Source organism: Triticum dicoccoides, chromosome 6A, assembly GCF_002162155.2.
Source record: "Triticum dicoccoides isolate Atlit2015 ecotype Zavitan chromosome 6A, WEW_v2.0, whole genome shotgun sequence".
Classification (NCBI taxonomy): Eukaryota; Viridiplantae; Streptophyta; class Magnoliopsida; order Poales; family Poaceae; genus Triticum; species Triticum dicoccoides.
Window position 1 is genome coordinate 59191768 of NC_041390.1, and position 16413 is coordinate 59208180.

General features: G+C 47.2%; 1 long non-coding RNA gene across 1 annotated transcript; it reads left to right on the plus strand.

Annotated features, from left to right (window-relative positions):
* The first annotated feature begins 13988 nt into the window (after nucleotides 1-13988).
* Nucleotides 13989-15679, plus strand: LOC119316462. Its single transcript, XR_005153016.1, has 4 exons — nucleotides 13989-14470; nucleotides 14630-14705; nucleotides 14825-14885; nucleotides 15601-15679. It is a non-coding gene; the product is annotated as an uncharacterized LOC119316462 (long non-coding RNA).
* Nucleotides 15680-16413: the final 734 nt, after the last annotated feature.

Below are 16413 nucleotides of genomic sequence, written 5' to 3' on the forward strand. Positions count from 1 at the left end.
GGGAGGTCGCCTTGCGGTGCCTCCAGGACCACCTCCTCCCGGCTTGGAACCTATTGGGACAACACTTCGGTGTCGTCCATAGGGCGGGGGGAGGAAGCCGTCGGAAGCGAGTTCACATCCGACGAGTCCAGTGAGCCGCTCGACAACGCGTCGAGCCGGTCTTTGGGTGGGCTGCATAAACATATTCGACGTAAGGGAAAGCTGTGCAGTAAACAAATACTATGAATTACTCTGGTATCCGGATGCTTACGATTTGGCCAGGGGCTTGGCCCTGGGCACCCACTCCTCTCCGCCATCGTCGGCGTCGGTGGAATAGTCCGGAGGAAGGGTTTTCCCCTTCTTGGACCCTTCGGCCTCCCCAGTTGGGGCGGCCTTCCTTTTCTTCCCTTCCCCCGCTGGAGGGGGAGGGGTCTCTTCTTCCTCCTCCTCGTCTACACGGGAGGAGTGCGTCTTGGATTTGTCGGATGATGAATCCGACACCTCCAGGCGGCGGGCACTCTTTCGAGTCCCCGTGGCCTTCTTCTTGACCTTCTTCTCCGGCACCACATAGGGTGCCGAAACCAGCAGCTTCGCCAAGTGAGCGTCCGCTGGGCCTTCGGGCAAAGGAGCCGGACAGTTGATCTGTCCGAACGTCACCTGCCAATCCTGTCAAAGGAAAGGGAGCTTAGATCCCGCATGGAGTCAAACTATGAAAAACTAGTGCCCTGTAAAAGGTACAAAAAACTTACCGCGCTAGCGTGACGCTGCGCGCTGAATCCGCGATCCTCGGTAGCAGATGCGGGAGCCTCGGCGCCCTTGAAAAGCACCTTCCAGGCATCTTCGTACATCGTGTAGAAGAGCCTGCTCAGAGTTCGGTGCTGCGTCGGATTGAACTCCCATAGATTGAAGGCCCGTTGTTGACACGGGAGGCTCAGGCGGATGAGCATAACCTGGACTACGTTGACGAGCCTGAGCTTCTTGTCCACCAGGGATTGGTTGCATGTTTGCAGTTCGGTCACCTCCTTTTTGCTGCCCCATGATAGGCCCGTCTCTTTCCAGGACGTGAGCCGCGTTGGGGGTCCGGCCCGGAACTCGGGGGCTGCGACCCACTTAGGGTCGTGCGGCTCGGTGATGTAAAACCACCCCGATTGCCACCCCTTCAGGGTCTCCACGAAGGAGCCCTCGAGCCATAAGATGTTGGGCATCTTGCCCACCATGGCGCCTCCGCACTCCGCCTGGTTGCCGCGCACCACCTTCGGCTTGACATTGAAAGTCTTGAGCCATGGTCCGAAATGGGGGCGGATGCGGAGGAAAGCCTCGCACACGACGATAAACGCCGAGATGTTGAGGACAAAATTCGGGGCCAGATCGTGGAAATCCAGGCCATAGTAGAACATGAGCCCCCGGACAAATGGATGGATAGGGAAACCCAGTCCGCGGAGGAAATGGGGGAGGAACACCACCCTCTCATGGGGCCTAGGGGTGGGGATGAGCTGCCCCTCTTCGGGAAGCCGGTGCAATGTCGTTAGACAAGTATCCAGCCTTCCTTAGTTTTTTGATGTGCCCCTCCGTGATGGAGGAGGCCATCCACTTGCCTCCCTCTCCGGACATAGCTGGAGAAGGTTGAGATGGGGAGTGCCGACTTGGGCGCTGGAGCTCGAGTGCGCAAGAATGGATAGGCGAAGGAGGAAGAAGGCGTAGGTGAAGAGGTGGATCCTTATCGCCTTATATGGGTGGATGCGACTACGCGTCCCCACCAGTCTGGTAAAACTCTCTTATCTCCCAAGCGCCATAATCAATGGTGCGGTTGGGTTACCCACGCCCGTATTGATGAGAATCCCGGAATAAGGTGACATGATCTCTGCTTTAACAAGACGTGCCAAGCAAACCGCCTTGCATAACGCGCTGAGATTGGACAGTAGAACGACTCGGATAAAGGCTTGGCCGTGGTGTGTCACACTACGAAATATGTCAGCAGATTAGATTTGTGTAAATATTATTCTCTCTATGGCAATATGTGGAAACTTATTTTGTAGAGCCGGACACTATCTTTGTGTTCAAAATCTTCTATGAAGTACTTGGAGGAGGAACCCGCCTTGCAATGCCGAAGACAATATGCGCGCCGGACTCGTCGTCATTGAAGCCTGGTTCAGGGGCTACTGAGGGAGTCCTGGATTAGGGGGTGTTCGGATAGCCGGACTATACCTTCAGCCGGACTCCTGGACTATGAAGATACAAGATTGAAGACTTCGTCCCGTGTCCGGAAGGGACTTTCCTTGGCGTGGAAGGCAAGCTTGGCGATACGGATATGAAGATCTCCTACCATTGTAACCGACTTTGTGTAACCCTAACCCTCTCTGGTGTCTATATAAATTGGAGGGTTTTAGTCCGTAGGACAACGTACACATCAACAATCATACCATAGGCTAGCTTCTAGGGATTAGCCTCCTCGACCTCGTGGTAGATCTACTCTTGTACTACCCATATCATCAATATTAATCAAGCAGGACGTAGGGTTTTACCTCCATCAAGAGGGCCCGAACCTGGGTAAAACTTCGTGTCCCTTGCCTCCTGTTACCATCCGGCCTAGACGCACAGTTCGGGACCCCCTACCCGAGATCCGCTGGTTTTGACACCGACAGTGTTCCTCGGCACCCACATAGCATCACGGGGGTCGAACTCGGCGCCGTTCATCTGGTACACGCGGCATCCCAGATCTGAACACTTGGTGACGTACATAGTCAAGGTCCATGCATAATAATGTTGTGCTCAAATATGGCGGTCAGTAATACTATGCAGCAAATAGTACTACTCTAGTATAGAGGAAGTAAAATAACCGGCTTATTATATATAGCCACTCTTGGCTACATGGATGAGATAGTAAGACATGGAAAAACAAAAATGGTGGCAGCTAGTTGGTTCAAGTCTTCAAGGGCCTAGCTAGCTATACGCGTCCTCCAAGGTAAAAAGTACTCCTACTAGTACTACAAAGTATACTACTAGTACAACAATGAAAGAGAAGGCGAGAGGGTTAAAAAATGGAATACCTAGGTAGATGGTGACGGTCCGATCGTGGTAGATTGTGTGACCATGTTGCACATCAGTGGTACCATGGGTAACGACTGCTAAGATAGTTGATCCCTGACGGTGTCCTGGACTAGGGGTTACTCACCACGTCGTCTCCCGATCTATTAGATTGGGCCGAGGACCCCCATGGCCGTATACTCATGGGCCAGTTCGGACAGCTGCCGCATACAAGGAAGATTCCACAAGACTTGGCGATCAAGACAAGGACTTCTCCCCACCGGCGTATTCAGCTAGGACTCTTGTTATCCTAGGCCTCCGGTGCATTATATAAACCGAGGCCAGGCTAGTCGATAGAGATACAATATATACACAACAACAATCATACCATAGGCTAGCTTCTAGGGTTTAGCCTCCTTGATCTCGTGGTAGATCTACTCTTGTACTACCCATATCATCAATATTAATCAAGCAGGAGTAGGGTATTACCTCCATCGAGAGGGCCCGAACCTGGGTAAAAAACATCGTGTCCCTTGTCTCTTGTTACCATCCGGCCTTGACGCATAGTTCGGGACCCCCTACCCGAGATCCGCTGGTTTTGACACCAACATTGGTGCTTTCATTGAGAGTTCCGCTGTGTGATCGACAAAAGGATCGATGGCTCGCCTGCAGATCAACTGCGACTTCGACATCTTCGTGACCAGCTCGACTGGTCACCTTGGTTCAACCAAGAATTGCGCCCCGTGTTCGGATCACCATGTCCGGACGAGGGCCTTCATCAAACATCAACTCCGATCTCTATCAAGATCACGGAGGAATCATCTATGGAGCTCGGGAGCTCAACATCAACATTGCCCTCAAGCGACCGTGCTGTTTTTCTGGACAGCGAACTCGTATCTGCCACCACCACCTCCTCGAGTATCGCTTTGACGATCGCTTTGGTGGAATTGTGCGGAATTGAGTCTACAACAACCCTGGAAAATTCGTCGAGTTCCGATGGAGGAATCTCTAGCAATCCACGATATACCGGAGCCCTGTCAAATCTGGACGGGAATTTGGATGAGTTTAGGGCGTGGTGTCCAGCTTCTAGCTCAGACGTCCTTTGGAAGATCCAACCGTTGATCGGCTGCGGAATTCCTATATCTACCACCTCTCAAAATTTCGGCTCGATCCGACTGTCCAAACTCCGGGAACCTTCCGATTAGTGCATCACTTTTCGGATCTGTTTTCTGCGCGAAAACGAATCCGACCCAAGTTCATCCTTTTTATGAACAGGATTTCGGACATCCCTTTTGAAGGAAGTTTTGTATGGGGTATTGTGTTTTGTTCCCGAACACATCCCACTAACTGTAAGATCTTTTGAACATGATCTTCAACATCATGCTGGTGTCAAACCAGTCCGGCAATATTACTCCACGGCTGTCGACCTGCGCTAGACATGGCGTCACTTTGTTGAGCCGAGCTCAACTTCTTCGGATCATCATCTTGTCAAGCCGAACAAGAGCCCAGCATCGCGAAGGATAAATCATCACCAACATCGCCGCCCCACGGATTACACGGAGCGGGCATACCGGCATCGCCGCACGGTCGCTTCATCAAGCCGGCATCGACCACGTCACGACCTGCATCGACAGGGCCGCACTATTGCTTCTTCAAGCTGGTGTCCATCACACCGACCTACTTCGACATCTCGGCTAGACCGGGGGCTTCGCCATCTCTTCATCAACCTACTCCGGACACTTCGGCGTCACTAGCCGACCAGCTCCGTCACGTTAGCTGGGCCGAGGGCTTTGCCTCGGCGAGTCAACCTTTACCAGCATTGCCATGCCGTCGTTTTATCGCCCATCAGGCAATGGGTGTGCGGAGCGGGTCCCAATTTTAGGAATCACCTTCCTTCGGATTGCTATAACAAATAAACCAGGTGCTATTAATCCCAATATTTTTTGCTTGTTTGGGTTCATTTTTCCCAAGGAATTATTACTCTGGTTTGTCCGTCATATGTACACAGGTCTATCAAATGGTGGCCGCATTAACGACAGTCGCATGGTGGTTCGGTCAGTTTCCGTACATAGTCCGGCAAACACCGCACTCGGAGCTCGGACCGACCTGCGAATTCAGGCTTTGCCACGCCTTTACCGCATCACGCCGACGCCCTGCATCGACATTGACTTCGGCGCCAGGCCATATTTCTTTTATTACTCACTTTGCATAAATTATTTATTATGCAACGTTTTTTTTAATAATCATTATTACTATTATCTCCGGTTTGCACTATTTTTTGTGCACGGGAAAATGATCCGGGGACTTCGGCGTCACTCTGCCGGTCTGCATTGATCATGCTATGTCACCACTTCGGCGTGTCAAGCTCTCCGCTCCGCCACCTCCGGACCGGCTTGAGGGATGGAACCTTGCCCCGCATCAAGCTCGGACTGCGTCATCAATACCGAACACATTAACTAGCTAAGTCGCTTTCATGCTCAAAGCTTTAATTTTTAACTTGCGTTCGGTTCGACCAAGCATTATACTTTTTTGGAAAAAAGTTGCTTCTAAAAAATTTCCTTGTCCAAACTTTGTTTGTGACGCATAAATTCAAATACCCCATTTACTTGGGGGCTTCCTTTATGAAGCTTTTCCTGTTGCATATGATTATACTTGTACGGCTTCGTTCCTTGTTCGTGTATTACGCCACAATATGCACCATATTGACTTAAGCGATTTGCAAGCTGGGTTGCCTCGCTCCTGTGTTTACCCCTACGTTCCCGATTGTTCGGCTAGGGAGTAAGGGGAGTACCTCTGTGATTGTCACGATCGGGTCACCCGAGCCGGACCTCAGACTGGGTGAAGCCGAAAGCTAGCGCTCTTATAGTTATTCAATGATGGTCGGCACACAACGGAACTCATGAGTACAAAAAATCTATTGCACAAGTCTCATAATAACAATGAGCACCGAAGAAAGGTATCGGTGGGGGTACTATTTTCTTCGAAGATGCTTCTTACTCTTCACAGTAATATAGCATAAGTTCCCTGAGCGCGCTTTGTCTGTTACAGCCTTATGGCCTGATTGCCTGGTTATTGGAAACACCGTCGATATTCTCGACCGATGGAGTACATAACACTTTTCGGTCCTTAACCGAAGAGGGAGAAGCCGACGGTCGGTTAAGACGCGTTTAAAGTTCGGTTGAACATAGAGATGATATAAGTACTTCGGTACATGCAATCATTCTTCTACCCAAGTCACTTGGGGGCTCTTAAGTTTATTTGAGCCGTTTTATAATAAGTGTTCTTCTTCTCAGTCGTTGCAAAGTTCTATTATTATTATTTATCACTCCTTTTTTCGACGCGAGTGTGCGGTCACTAGCCGGGGAGCCTAATTTCTCTCTCAAAGCCGCTAGAGTTTAGTTTGCTAAACTAGCCTAATGAGAAGTACTCCGCCCTCGGGATAGGAGGTTGAAGCCGTAGGCTGACCCGCTCAAAGTCTTGAGATAGGATGTGTCATGTTAAAGGACGACAGAAGCACTTCTTTTTTCTAAGACCAATTTTCGGATTGGCACCGAACACTTGATCTTGTTCGGGCGTCATGTTTTTACTGACGTTTCTTGGTTTTCCAAGATTTTTGGCACTTTTAAACTATTTGTGCTTTTCCAGCATTAGTCTCGCAGTGCATCGCCGGACACCTTTAGGGATTCGGCAAAAACATTCTCAGATATTGCTATATATACATCGGTTTCGAATTGTGTCTTCGGTCAATAGTTGGGTTGCCCGGCTCCTGCACTTGCTTCCTACGTTCCATTTTGTTCGGCTAGGCGTGCAAAGGGAGAACCACTGCGATTGTGCTTCCAGCTCACATGGTTAAGCACCTTAGTGGAGAAAGCCGAAAACTAACTGTCACAATAAGCGTAAACTGGTCAGCGATCCGATGACTATGACGGGCCATTCATAACATTGGCCGAAGTGTTTACGGCTTGACCTCGACTGTCGCCGAACACTACCGGGGGCTATTAACTGGCCTCCCAAACTAAATCCTTGATATTTTGCTCTTACATTCGAGCTGAGGTTTCATGATCATGCTTAGCATGACAATCCAAAGAAAGGAACCGATAGCGGGACTATTTTCTTTGGAATACATTTCTTCTGTTAAATAGTAATATAACATATCTCTCTGCGTACCTTTGTTTATAAAACCGTGTGGCCAGATTGCCTTGTTTGTCGTAAATCTTTGCCCTCATAAAGGCTTTATAAAGTAGGACAAACACTCCTCGGCTACTGGCCAAGGAGGTGGAAGCCGATGGTCGGTCAACAAAGTTTTATACAATACGGATCCGAGCATTAATGACGTAAAGTACTTGGATACATAGAGTCATTACACATAATTTGTGATTTTACTATGGATATTGATCCTTAATTCGGCCACCCGTGCCCGCATTAAGGCTCGGGGGCTACTGGGCTTCGGGCTTATTCTTTACAAATATTAAAGGGGCACATCGATCCCCTGATCTGGTGTTGCCACCCGACCAGTGTCTCGGGGGCTACTGCATTGCTTGTCCAATGCAGAAAATTTTATGTGCAATATAGTTTCCGAGGAGATTTTGATCCTCAGGTTGGTCGGCCGCACCCAACCTGAGTCTTGAGGACTGAGCACGCCGCTTTTGTGTCCCGAAGTATTCTGCCGAGCTAGGACTTGATCCTCAGGCCGATTTTGCAAATCAACCAGAGTCTCAGCGGCTACTGGGATCAGCGGTCTTATGTCATCCTTCATGTGCATCTCGGGTTTTAGACCGATACACACCTTGAGGGCTACTGGCTATATATCTCGGCAGAGAATAAATTGCACTAATAAAAAATATTGACAAAAAATCAGCCCATAGTTGGGGTGGTGCACCACCTTGGAAGCAGTCCGGCATAAAGCTCGAGCGCTAGTGGCTGGCTCCATAGAGGGCATTTCTGGCATTAAGCTCGGCTAAACTCCTTCAACTTTTTTGAACCAAGGTGATATGACACCTTGGATATAGTCCGGCATTGGAGCCTGGACACGGTCCGGAGTTGGAGCTCGGATATATTTCGGTGTTGGAGCTCGGATACATAGTCCGGCCTTGGAGCTCGGATACATTCCGGCGCTAGAGCTGGGAAGCGGTCCGGCGTTGGTGCTCGACTGCAAAAGATACCTCGAATGCAGTCCGGCGTTGGAGCTCGGACGCAAGAGGACCCTGCCTCCCGGGAAAAACTTCAAACCCGAGGTGTGGCATAAAAATAAACAAGGCATTGATAAAGGCCGGAAACTTAAAGGGGCTCCTCGGATACCCGACGTGTAAACTCGTCGAATGCATTTCGGCGATCCTCAAGATCGAAGATAAAGAAGATTTGTTGAACCAGTTTTCAAGACCGGCAACCGAAGATGAAGAACAGTTCGAAAGAATCGAGGAGCGTCCCTAACTTGAAGACCGGTTCAGGGGGCTACTAACGGTGTCCTGGACTAGGGGGTACTCACCACGTCGTCTCCCAATCTATTAGATTGGGCCGAGGACCCCCGTGGCCGTATACTCATGGGCCAGTTCGGACGGCTGCCGCATACAAGGAAGATTCCACAAGACTTGGCGATCAAGACAAGGACTTCTCCCCACCGGCGTATTCGGCTAGGACTCTTGTTATCCTAGGCCTTCGGTGCATTATATAAATCGAGGCCAGGCTAGTCGATAGAGATACAATATATACACAACAACAATCATACCATAGGCTAGCTTCTAGGGTTTAGCCTCCTTGATCTCGTGGTAGATCTACTCTTGTACTACCCATATCATCAATATTAATCAAGCATGAGTACGGTATTACCTCCATCGAGAGGGCCCGAACCTGGGTAAAAAACATCGTGTCCCTTGTCTCCTGTTACCATCCGGCCTTGACGCACAGTTCGGGACCCCCTACCCGAGATCCGCCGGTTTTGACACCGACAATCCCAATATGCCAAAGTCAGCTACAAGGTTCCAAGTTAGACCGAATCGCGGATGAAAATGCACATCCAGGATCGGCGATCTTATTTTGATCGGAGGATGACTGGTCCCTGCAAAATAATGGAGTACCGATAGGGATGCAAATGATGCTTTGTGCATTCCGTTTGTAATATCACGTACCATAGGATGGCAACCAGATGAAACAAGTCCCCTGGCTTGTCATCGCGAAGATGCGGCCTAGATGGTGCACGACGTCTTCGAACGTGTAGGGGTACAATTCTGCCGCCGCCAACATGCGCCAGCCTCTGCCGTTACTGCCTCTTACATTGATGGCAATCCTTATGTCGAACACCGTGATGAGATAGTAATCGTTGTAGCCGCGTCGCTTTATCAGCTGGTCCACAATTGCTATCTTCTTCAATCTCATGTAGGCATCATCATACGTATTCAAGCCCAGCCAGTCCTGAAGGCCGATCCCAATGGTGCAGAAGGGGTCTACCGGAACGGCCGCACTGCTGTGGATGTTGTGCAAAATGATGGTGGTATCCGGCCGGAGGTATGCAAGCCAATCTTCATTGGCACCGACCCAGGCCTATATATAAGACGGTGGGTAGCGGAGAAATTACGGATGGGAATGGAATAACTAAGTACTACATGATCAAACTCCATTACTGACCTGGTCATCGGACAAAATCTGACTATCTCTCAATGTCGGCAACTCTAGCGGAGTCAACGCGCAACCATGGCCAGGGAGCGGTGGACTGTTTGAAGGATTGTCCCATAGAATAACCTTCTCCTCGAGGACGCATGGAAGACCAACAAGCATGGCCTGTTTAAGCAGCGTCTTGAAAGAGTTGGTGCAGGAAGCACCGAGTCTTGCGGCGGTGAGGACGTCGGAGCGGCGTGCGATTTCTCCCACAGGATCATCGTCTAAGGTCTCCCAGCCCTGACGAGGAGGAGAACCGCCTGGCGAATCCATGGGAGCAGCGACGAACTGCCTTCTCTTCGGGGGAGGGGAACTGGCGAGGAGGAGATAAGAGCGTAGTAATCGCAGGGCCTCGTCCCTTCCAACTGTAGATCGTTCCTCAACGAAGGGGTGAGGCTATTATTTACTACTAGTAATCCCTCCCTCCAGGTGCATAGGGCACCTAAGAAATGGCACCGTGAACTAGGCATATGTTGATTGGACGCTCATCACGTTTTTCTCTCCCTCTAGTTAATCCTGCATTAAGTGTAATGATGGTAGGACTAACCATGCATAGGCTAACGGATTGTTTCACACAATTCTTTAGGTCCAGCTTGCATGCATGCAAAGAAAAAGTAAATGGTAGAGGCGGCTGATTGGTTTGCATATGGAAGGGAGATAAATGTGAAGCTGAAAACGCTAAGTGCATTGGGGTAGGCATACGAGTCATTAGTGTTAACTAATGAAGGGCGACTAATATACTTGAAAATCCTAAATTCTCTTAGGTGCCTTGTGCACCTGGATAGAGGGAGTACTAGCATTATGGAACATTATGGGATTGCATTATACTGTAAATAATAGCACTAGTAAGAAATTTTTGGCACTAGGTAGTAGTTTTTGGCGTGGATTAAGAAATTTTGGGTATGTTTTTCCCATTTTTTGTACATGCCAACTAGTGTCAAAAAACGTCTTACATTATGCGACGGAGGAGTATGTACTCGTACTGTAGCACACTACAAGAAATATGTCAACTTATGACCTTCTGTCAGTGACCCTCGAAGAATTGGTCATAAATTTATGACCATTTTAGACCAATTGGTCAAAAGCTGTTCAGGGGGCTCCAAACCCTAAACCATTGCGACCATTTTGGTCAGAAAGGTCGTAATTTCCTTACACGAAATGGTCACAAAGCAAACAGTGCTAGTCCGCTGCCTTATTTCTAGTTGTTAATGACCAATATAGATGGTCATAGCCTCGTAGATTATGGTGGGTTGTGATTACTAGGCGCCATCTCATCAGTTTTGCCTATGTGTCATGTCCATGTGGCAGTTTTTGCCCTAGGTTGTGAAGCAACCTATATTTCTATCATTCCCAAAATTCCCAAAAAAATCTCATAAATTCTTTAGGGCATATCTTCATCAAATATGCAAAAATCCTTCCTTGCCTAGTTCAAAACTAATTCAACAATATTCATTTTCCTATTCTATTCACAACAACACTTTATGAAGGAAGTGCTATTTATATATTCTTGATTGCCCTCGGAATTTTTAGGCACTTTTTCCTATCCAAATTATTACCGCATGACAAAATTCAGCTCCATTTGCCTAACAAATCTTCCTCGGCAAATTTCCAAAGTTTTTGTCCACCTAGAAGCATTGTGAAGGAAGTACCTTTTTTATATCTCTAAATGACATGAAATTTATACAGTTCCTTCATATGCCCAAATTATCAACCTCCTCCAAATTGTAGCTCAGTCAAATTATCTATGTGAGCCCAGGTTCAATTTATATTTTATGGCCAAATTGGCACGTTGCAAAGCAAGTGTTATATAGACCCCTCCTATTACCCTCAAACTTTTCGCGCACTCTTCCACACCCAAATCATTGCCACATAATAATATTCAGCTCAATTTTCCTAGTAAATCTTTCTCGGGAAATTTTCAAAGTTTCTACCTCGAGAGAAGCTTTGTGAAGTAAGTACTAGCTAGGCTTACCCAAATGATCTGAAAATTTACCAGCGCATGACCATACCTAAGTAACTTACCTACACCAATTTTGAGCTCATTTCATTCATCCAATCTCTCTCACTAGTTTTCCCAAGTTTCTGTCCATAGAAGAGCATTGTTAAGGAAGTACTACTTTGGCATGTCCAAATGGTATTAATTTTCTACAATGCTTTCCTATGCCCAAATAACCATCCTCCACAAAATTTCAGCTCACTCCATTCATTATTTTGAGCCCAGCTTCAACATTCATATTTTTGTCCAGCGTGGTACTTTGCAAAGCAAGTACCACCTAGGATCCTCCTTTTGAACTAAAAATGTGTGAAGACATTCTCCTTAGTAGATAATCATCCTCAGCCAAAACTCACGCCCATTGGCCATGTGCATTTCCCGTACCGCTAATCAAACACTTGGCTGCTAATTCATGTTTGAGCATCGATCGGTCTCCTCGTGAGAATCTTATGTTGTAATTTTCTTCCTAGCACCAACCTGGGGAGTTCCCAACCCACTAGACATGCCTAGGCCGCCCAGAACACATGGCGACATTATGGTCACGCGGTGACCACGCGACGGGCATGCGAGTTTACGCGCTCTAGAGTTGGGGCCCTCGGCCACCGCCCAAACCTCGACGTATCGCCACCAAACAATGTATTTATGATTCAATAGGTCCTTATGTAACTAGAAATCTTTTTTGGAAAAAATAAATAGCAAACTATGAGGCAGCTGCAGTTCAAATTTGACCCGCTTCTAGCTGAATCAGCGGAAATTTGTCTTTTTCACGAGAGGTGGATCAAAAAATTTTACACCCAACCATTTTGTCAATTGTGCATTAAATATGGCCTAGTATTTTATAAAAATGATTTGGTCCAATTTTGCAACAATTATTTGGTAGTTCCTTCACAAAAAAACCTCCTTTTGGGCACTCAAAAAATGGAAAATGGTTTTTTCGTCCAACGAAAATGAAAACTTCCTTAGGCAACATTGTTTGCCATTCCAATATGCACCCTTGTGCACAATATGAGATCATTTTAACAAACTATGCCATGGATGTGGCCATAAGATTGATCATTTGGCTTGAAAGCCATTGATCTCCACACGTGATAGCTCGTTTCTGAGAACACTTTTTTAAAATAATTGCCGTATTACAAGTTTATTATTTTTCCTAGGAACTTGGCCACATATAATGACACAATGCGAAGGTTTCCCAATTTTTGATTTTTTTTGATTTTTTTATGCCCGTTTCAAAATGCGGTCAAAACGGCGGGAATGACCGTTCCTAGCTAGTGGTTGAATCTTGGAATTTTTTTGGTGTTTCTATGATTAAATAGATACTTATGTACCTAGAAATGATTTTTGAAAAAAAATAAAGAGCAAACTACAAGGTAGCTACAGTTCAAATTTAACCTGCTTCCAACTGAATCGGCGGAAATTTGTCTTTTTAGTGAGAGGTGGATCAAAGCTTTTGACACCCAAACATTTGGTCAATTGTGCATTAAATATGGCCTAATATTTTAGAAAAATGATTTGGTCCAATTTTGCAACAATTATTTGGTAGGTCCTTCACAAAAAAACCTCCTTTTGGGCACTCAAAAAATGGAAAATGGTTTTTTCGTCCAAAGAAAGTGATAACTTCCTTAGGCAACATTGTTTGCCATTCCAAGATGCACCCTTGTGCACAATATGAGGTCATTTGAACAAACTATGCCATGGATGTGGCCATAAGATTGATCATTTGGCTTGAAAGCCATTGATCTCCACATGTGATAGCTCGTTTCTGAGAACACTTTTTTAAAATAATTGCCGTATTACGAGTTTATTATTTTTCCTAGGAACTTGGTCACATATAATGACACAATGCGGAGGTTTCCCAATTTTTTGATTTTTTTTGAATTTTTTATGCCCGTTTCAAAATGCGGTCAAAACGGCGGGAATGACCGTTCCTAGCTAGTGGTTGAATCTTGGATGGTCAAAACAGTGACAACTATGACCTTTTTAGATGGTCACAACATCATACTGCATTGTGATTGGTCCGTAGACGTCTCACGCGGATCATGCATCATACGCCGTCGGATGCTCATGGTTTCAACGACCGTCCTTAACCCTTCCACACCAACTCCGAAACCCTAGGTCATTTTCCATCCACACACCCCCCCTCCCTTTCTTTCCCACATCCATCAATCGATCCCCTTCCTTCTCCTCGTTGCCTCCTCCCTTCCAGATCGCCGCCGCCACCTCCCTTTCAGATCACTGCCGCCACCTCCCTCTGGCGGAGCTCGCCGCCGTCCTCTCGCCCCTCCCCTCGCCCCTCCCCTCCCCCACCTAACCAAACCAACCATCCCACCCGACACCCTTCCTCCTCCAAGACAGCCAAGACGCGCCCTCTCCCCTCGGATCCATGGCGCTGCTCAGCGCCGGCGCGGCCCTGCGGGCGCGCGTGGTCGCCCCGGCACTGACGGCGGCGGTGTGGGCGTGCCTCGCCATGTCGCTGCCCCTTAAAGTCGCCGCCTCGGTGGCCCTCCGCCACGAACCAAGGCCAGCGACATCTACCGTGCCCGGATCCGACACGAGGACCACGAGCAGGGGACGGGCTGCAGTTATATGCCACTCCAGTTAGCAAGCGAGGAGCTCATCTTGCTCGATCTTGCAAGGGCTGAACAGCCGTTTGGATCGAGATGTTTGAAGGGATGGAGGGGATGAGCTACGGCGGCGGTGCTGCTGGCGCTGGTGCCGGGGCGACGGCGCTGTCGCCGCGGGACCCCAAGCAGCGGCTGCGGTAGACGCCGGACCTCCACGACCGCTTTGTGCACGCCGTCGCCAGGCTCGGCGGCCCCGACAGTGAGTAGTCTTCTTCATTTGCTCCTCCTTTCCCCTGCTCGTCAAGCCACAGAGCAACGCCGACGATCATGGGCCTCATTCATCAGCTCACTCTCAGCTGACTTTTGCTTGTTTGAGCATCAGCTTAACTATACTGATTATTATTGTTTCCTGCAACAGAAGCGACGCCAAAGGGAGGCTCAGGCTGATGGCCATGAAAGGCCTCACTCTGTACCACCTGAAAAGCCACCTTCAGGTTTTGCTAAACAACTCTGCACCACCCCTGCTGTTTGACTGTTTCTTACCTTCTCTTCTGCACTCCAGTTCAGTGTTGTAGCACTAACTAACACAGCGATGCTTGTTTTATCTTACCAGAAATACAGGTTGGGAAAACACAACAAGAAATCCACAGACCTGGAATTAGCCAACAGTGGAGGTACATAAACACATACATACCTTGCAACTGTTACAGTCAGCACAAAGATGCAGTCGTGGTGGTGATAGGATTTGTTTTTGGCTTGATGGGCATAGTCTGCACTCTGGAATGCTACACAATTGAACTGTAAACGAATTGTGCAAAAAAAATTGTTGTCTTCCATTTTACTGGTGTCTATTCTTGTCATGTATAATTGTCATTTAGTACTGAAGGATCCAGGCAGGGAATTATATTGTTTGATTAAATGAATCAAAACCTGAAGGAGATCTAGATTAACAGTAGAATCACATAGTTGTAATTACCCGAGAAATTTTAACAGAAGCTCACTGTTATGATGTCCAGTTTTGTATGAAACAAATCAGGTCTTGGTTCAATTTTGTATGTGTCGATTTTATTAAACCTTGACTGAAACCAAAGCATCACGTTTTGATTAAACGTTTACATGAGTTGTTATTCTATTCAAGTGGGTGAACTAAGCTATTTTTATATAGTTTGCTCTCTGCTATGCCAAAGCCATCATTGTGAGACATCACTACATTACATTTTCCCAGAATTACAAATTAGCCACGGACTTGATTTGTTATTTGCATCACTAGCCTTTTGGGGCACCAGATTTATACTATGCTTGCTGCTGCTATTTGTGCCTGCTGATTGATTATACAGTGATCGAGACGCTACTAATTTTACTGATTGATGTTGTTGCTGTCGTATGCAGACTGTTGTGATGGAAAATCATTTGATTTGCTACATATCATCAATTCAACAGGAAGCGCCAACGGTGACAAGATAGATAGTAGGTAGGTTGCATTTCTGTCACTTGGGCAACACATCTGACTGTTGTTAAATAGAAGAATTAGTTTGGTTTTTACCGAGGATTCTGCCCAGGACGAATAAACTTGTGTTATCATTCTAATGAACTTGTTCGTTTTCTGAATGAAATGTTCATAATATATTGGCTCCAGATTTTGACCTTACCTTCCATTCCCTTCCCTGATGTGCAGGAGCAGCTGCACGGCTGCAACATCACCAACTCGACTCGGATGCAGGGAGAGGAGACGCCTAGCTGCGGGGAAGCTGCAACTCTAGGTTAAGGCTTCCCTCTGCATCTCTTTGTTTTGGTTTACTAGGCTTGGTCCCTGATTTGGTGCTGCTCCAAATTTGCTTACATGCTTGATTCCATTGTTTGCCAATTAAGTTGCTTGCTTGATGCCCCAAAATTCAGTAGAATTTTGTTTATCAATTGGTTTGGTTGGATTTCTCCCAAGTTAACTGAAGTTGTTACAAAATAGATGGTTGTTGTCCAATTTGTTCAGTAGAATAAAAATTGATGGCTGGCATGTGTTGTTTGCTATCTTTCATCTCACCTTGTGTTGTCAAAGTTTATCTTCTCTTGTCAAGGTTTTCACTGTGGTTACTATTAATTTGGAAGATAAAGTGATGGCCAATTATATGTATATATCCACACAACAAATATATTGTGCTGTATTATGCTTATGCTACTTGTATCACCAGTGTTTTCTAACTCTAG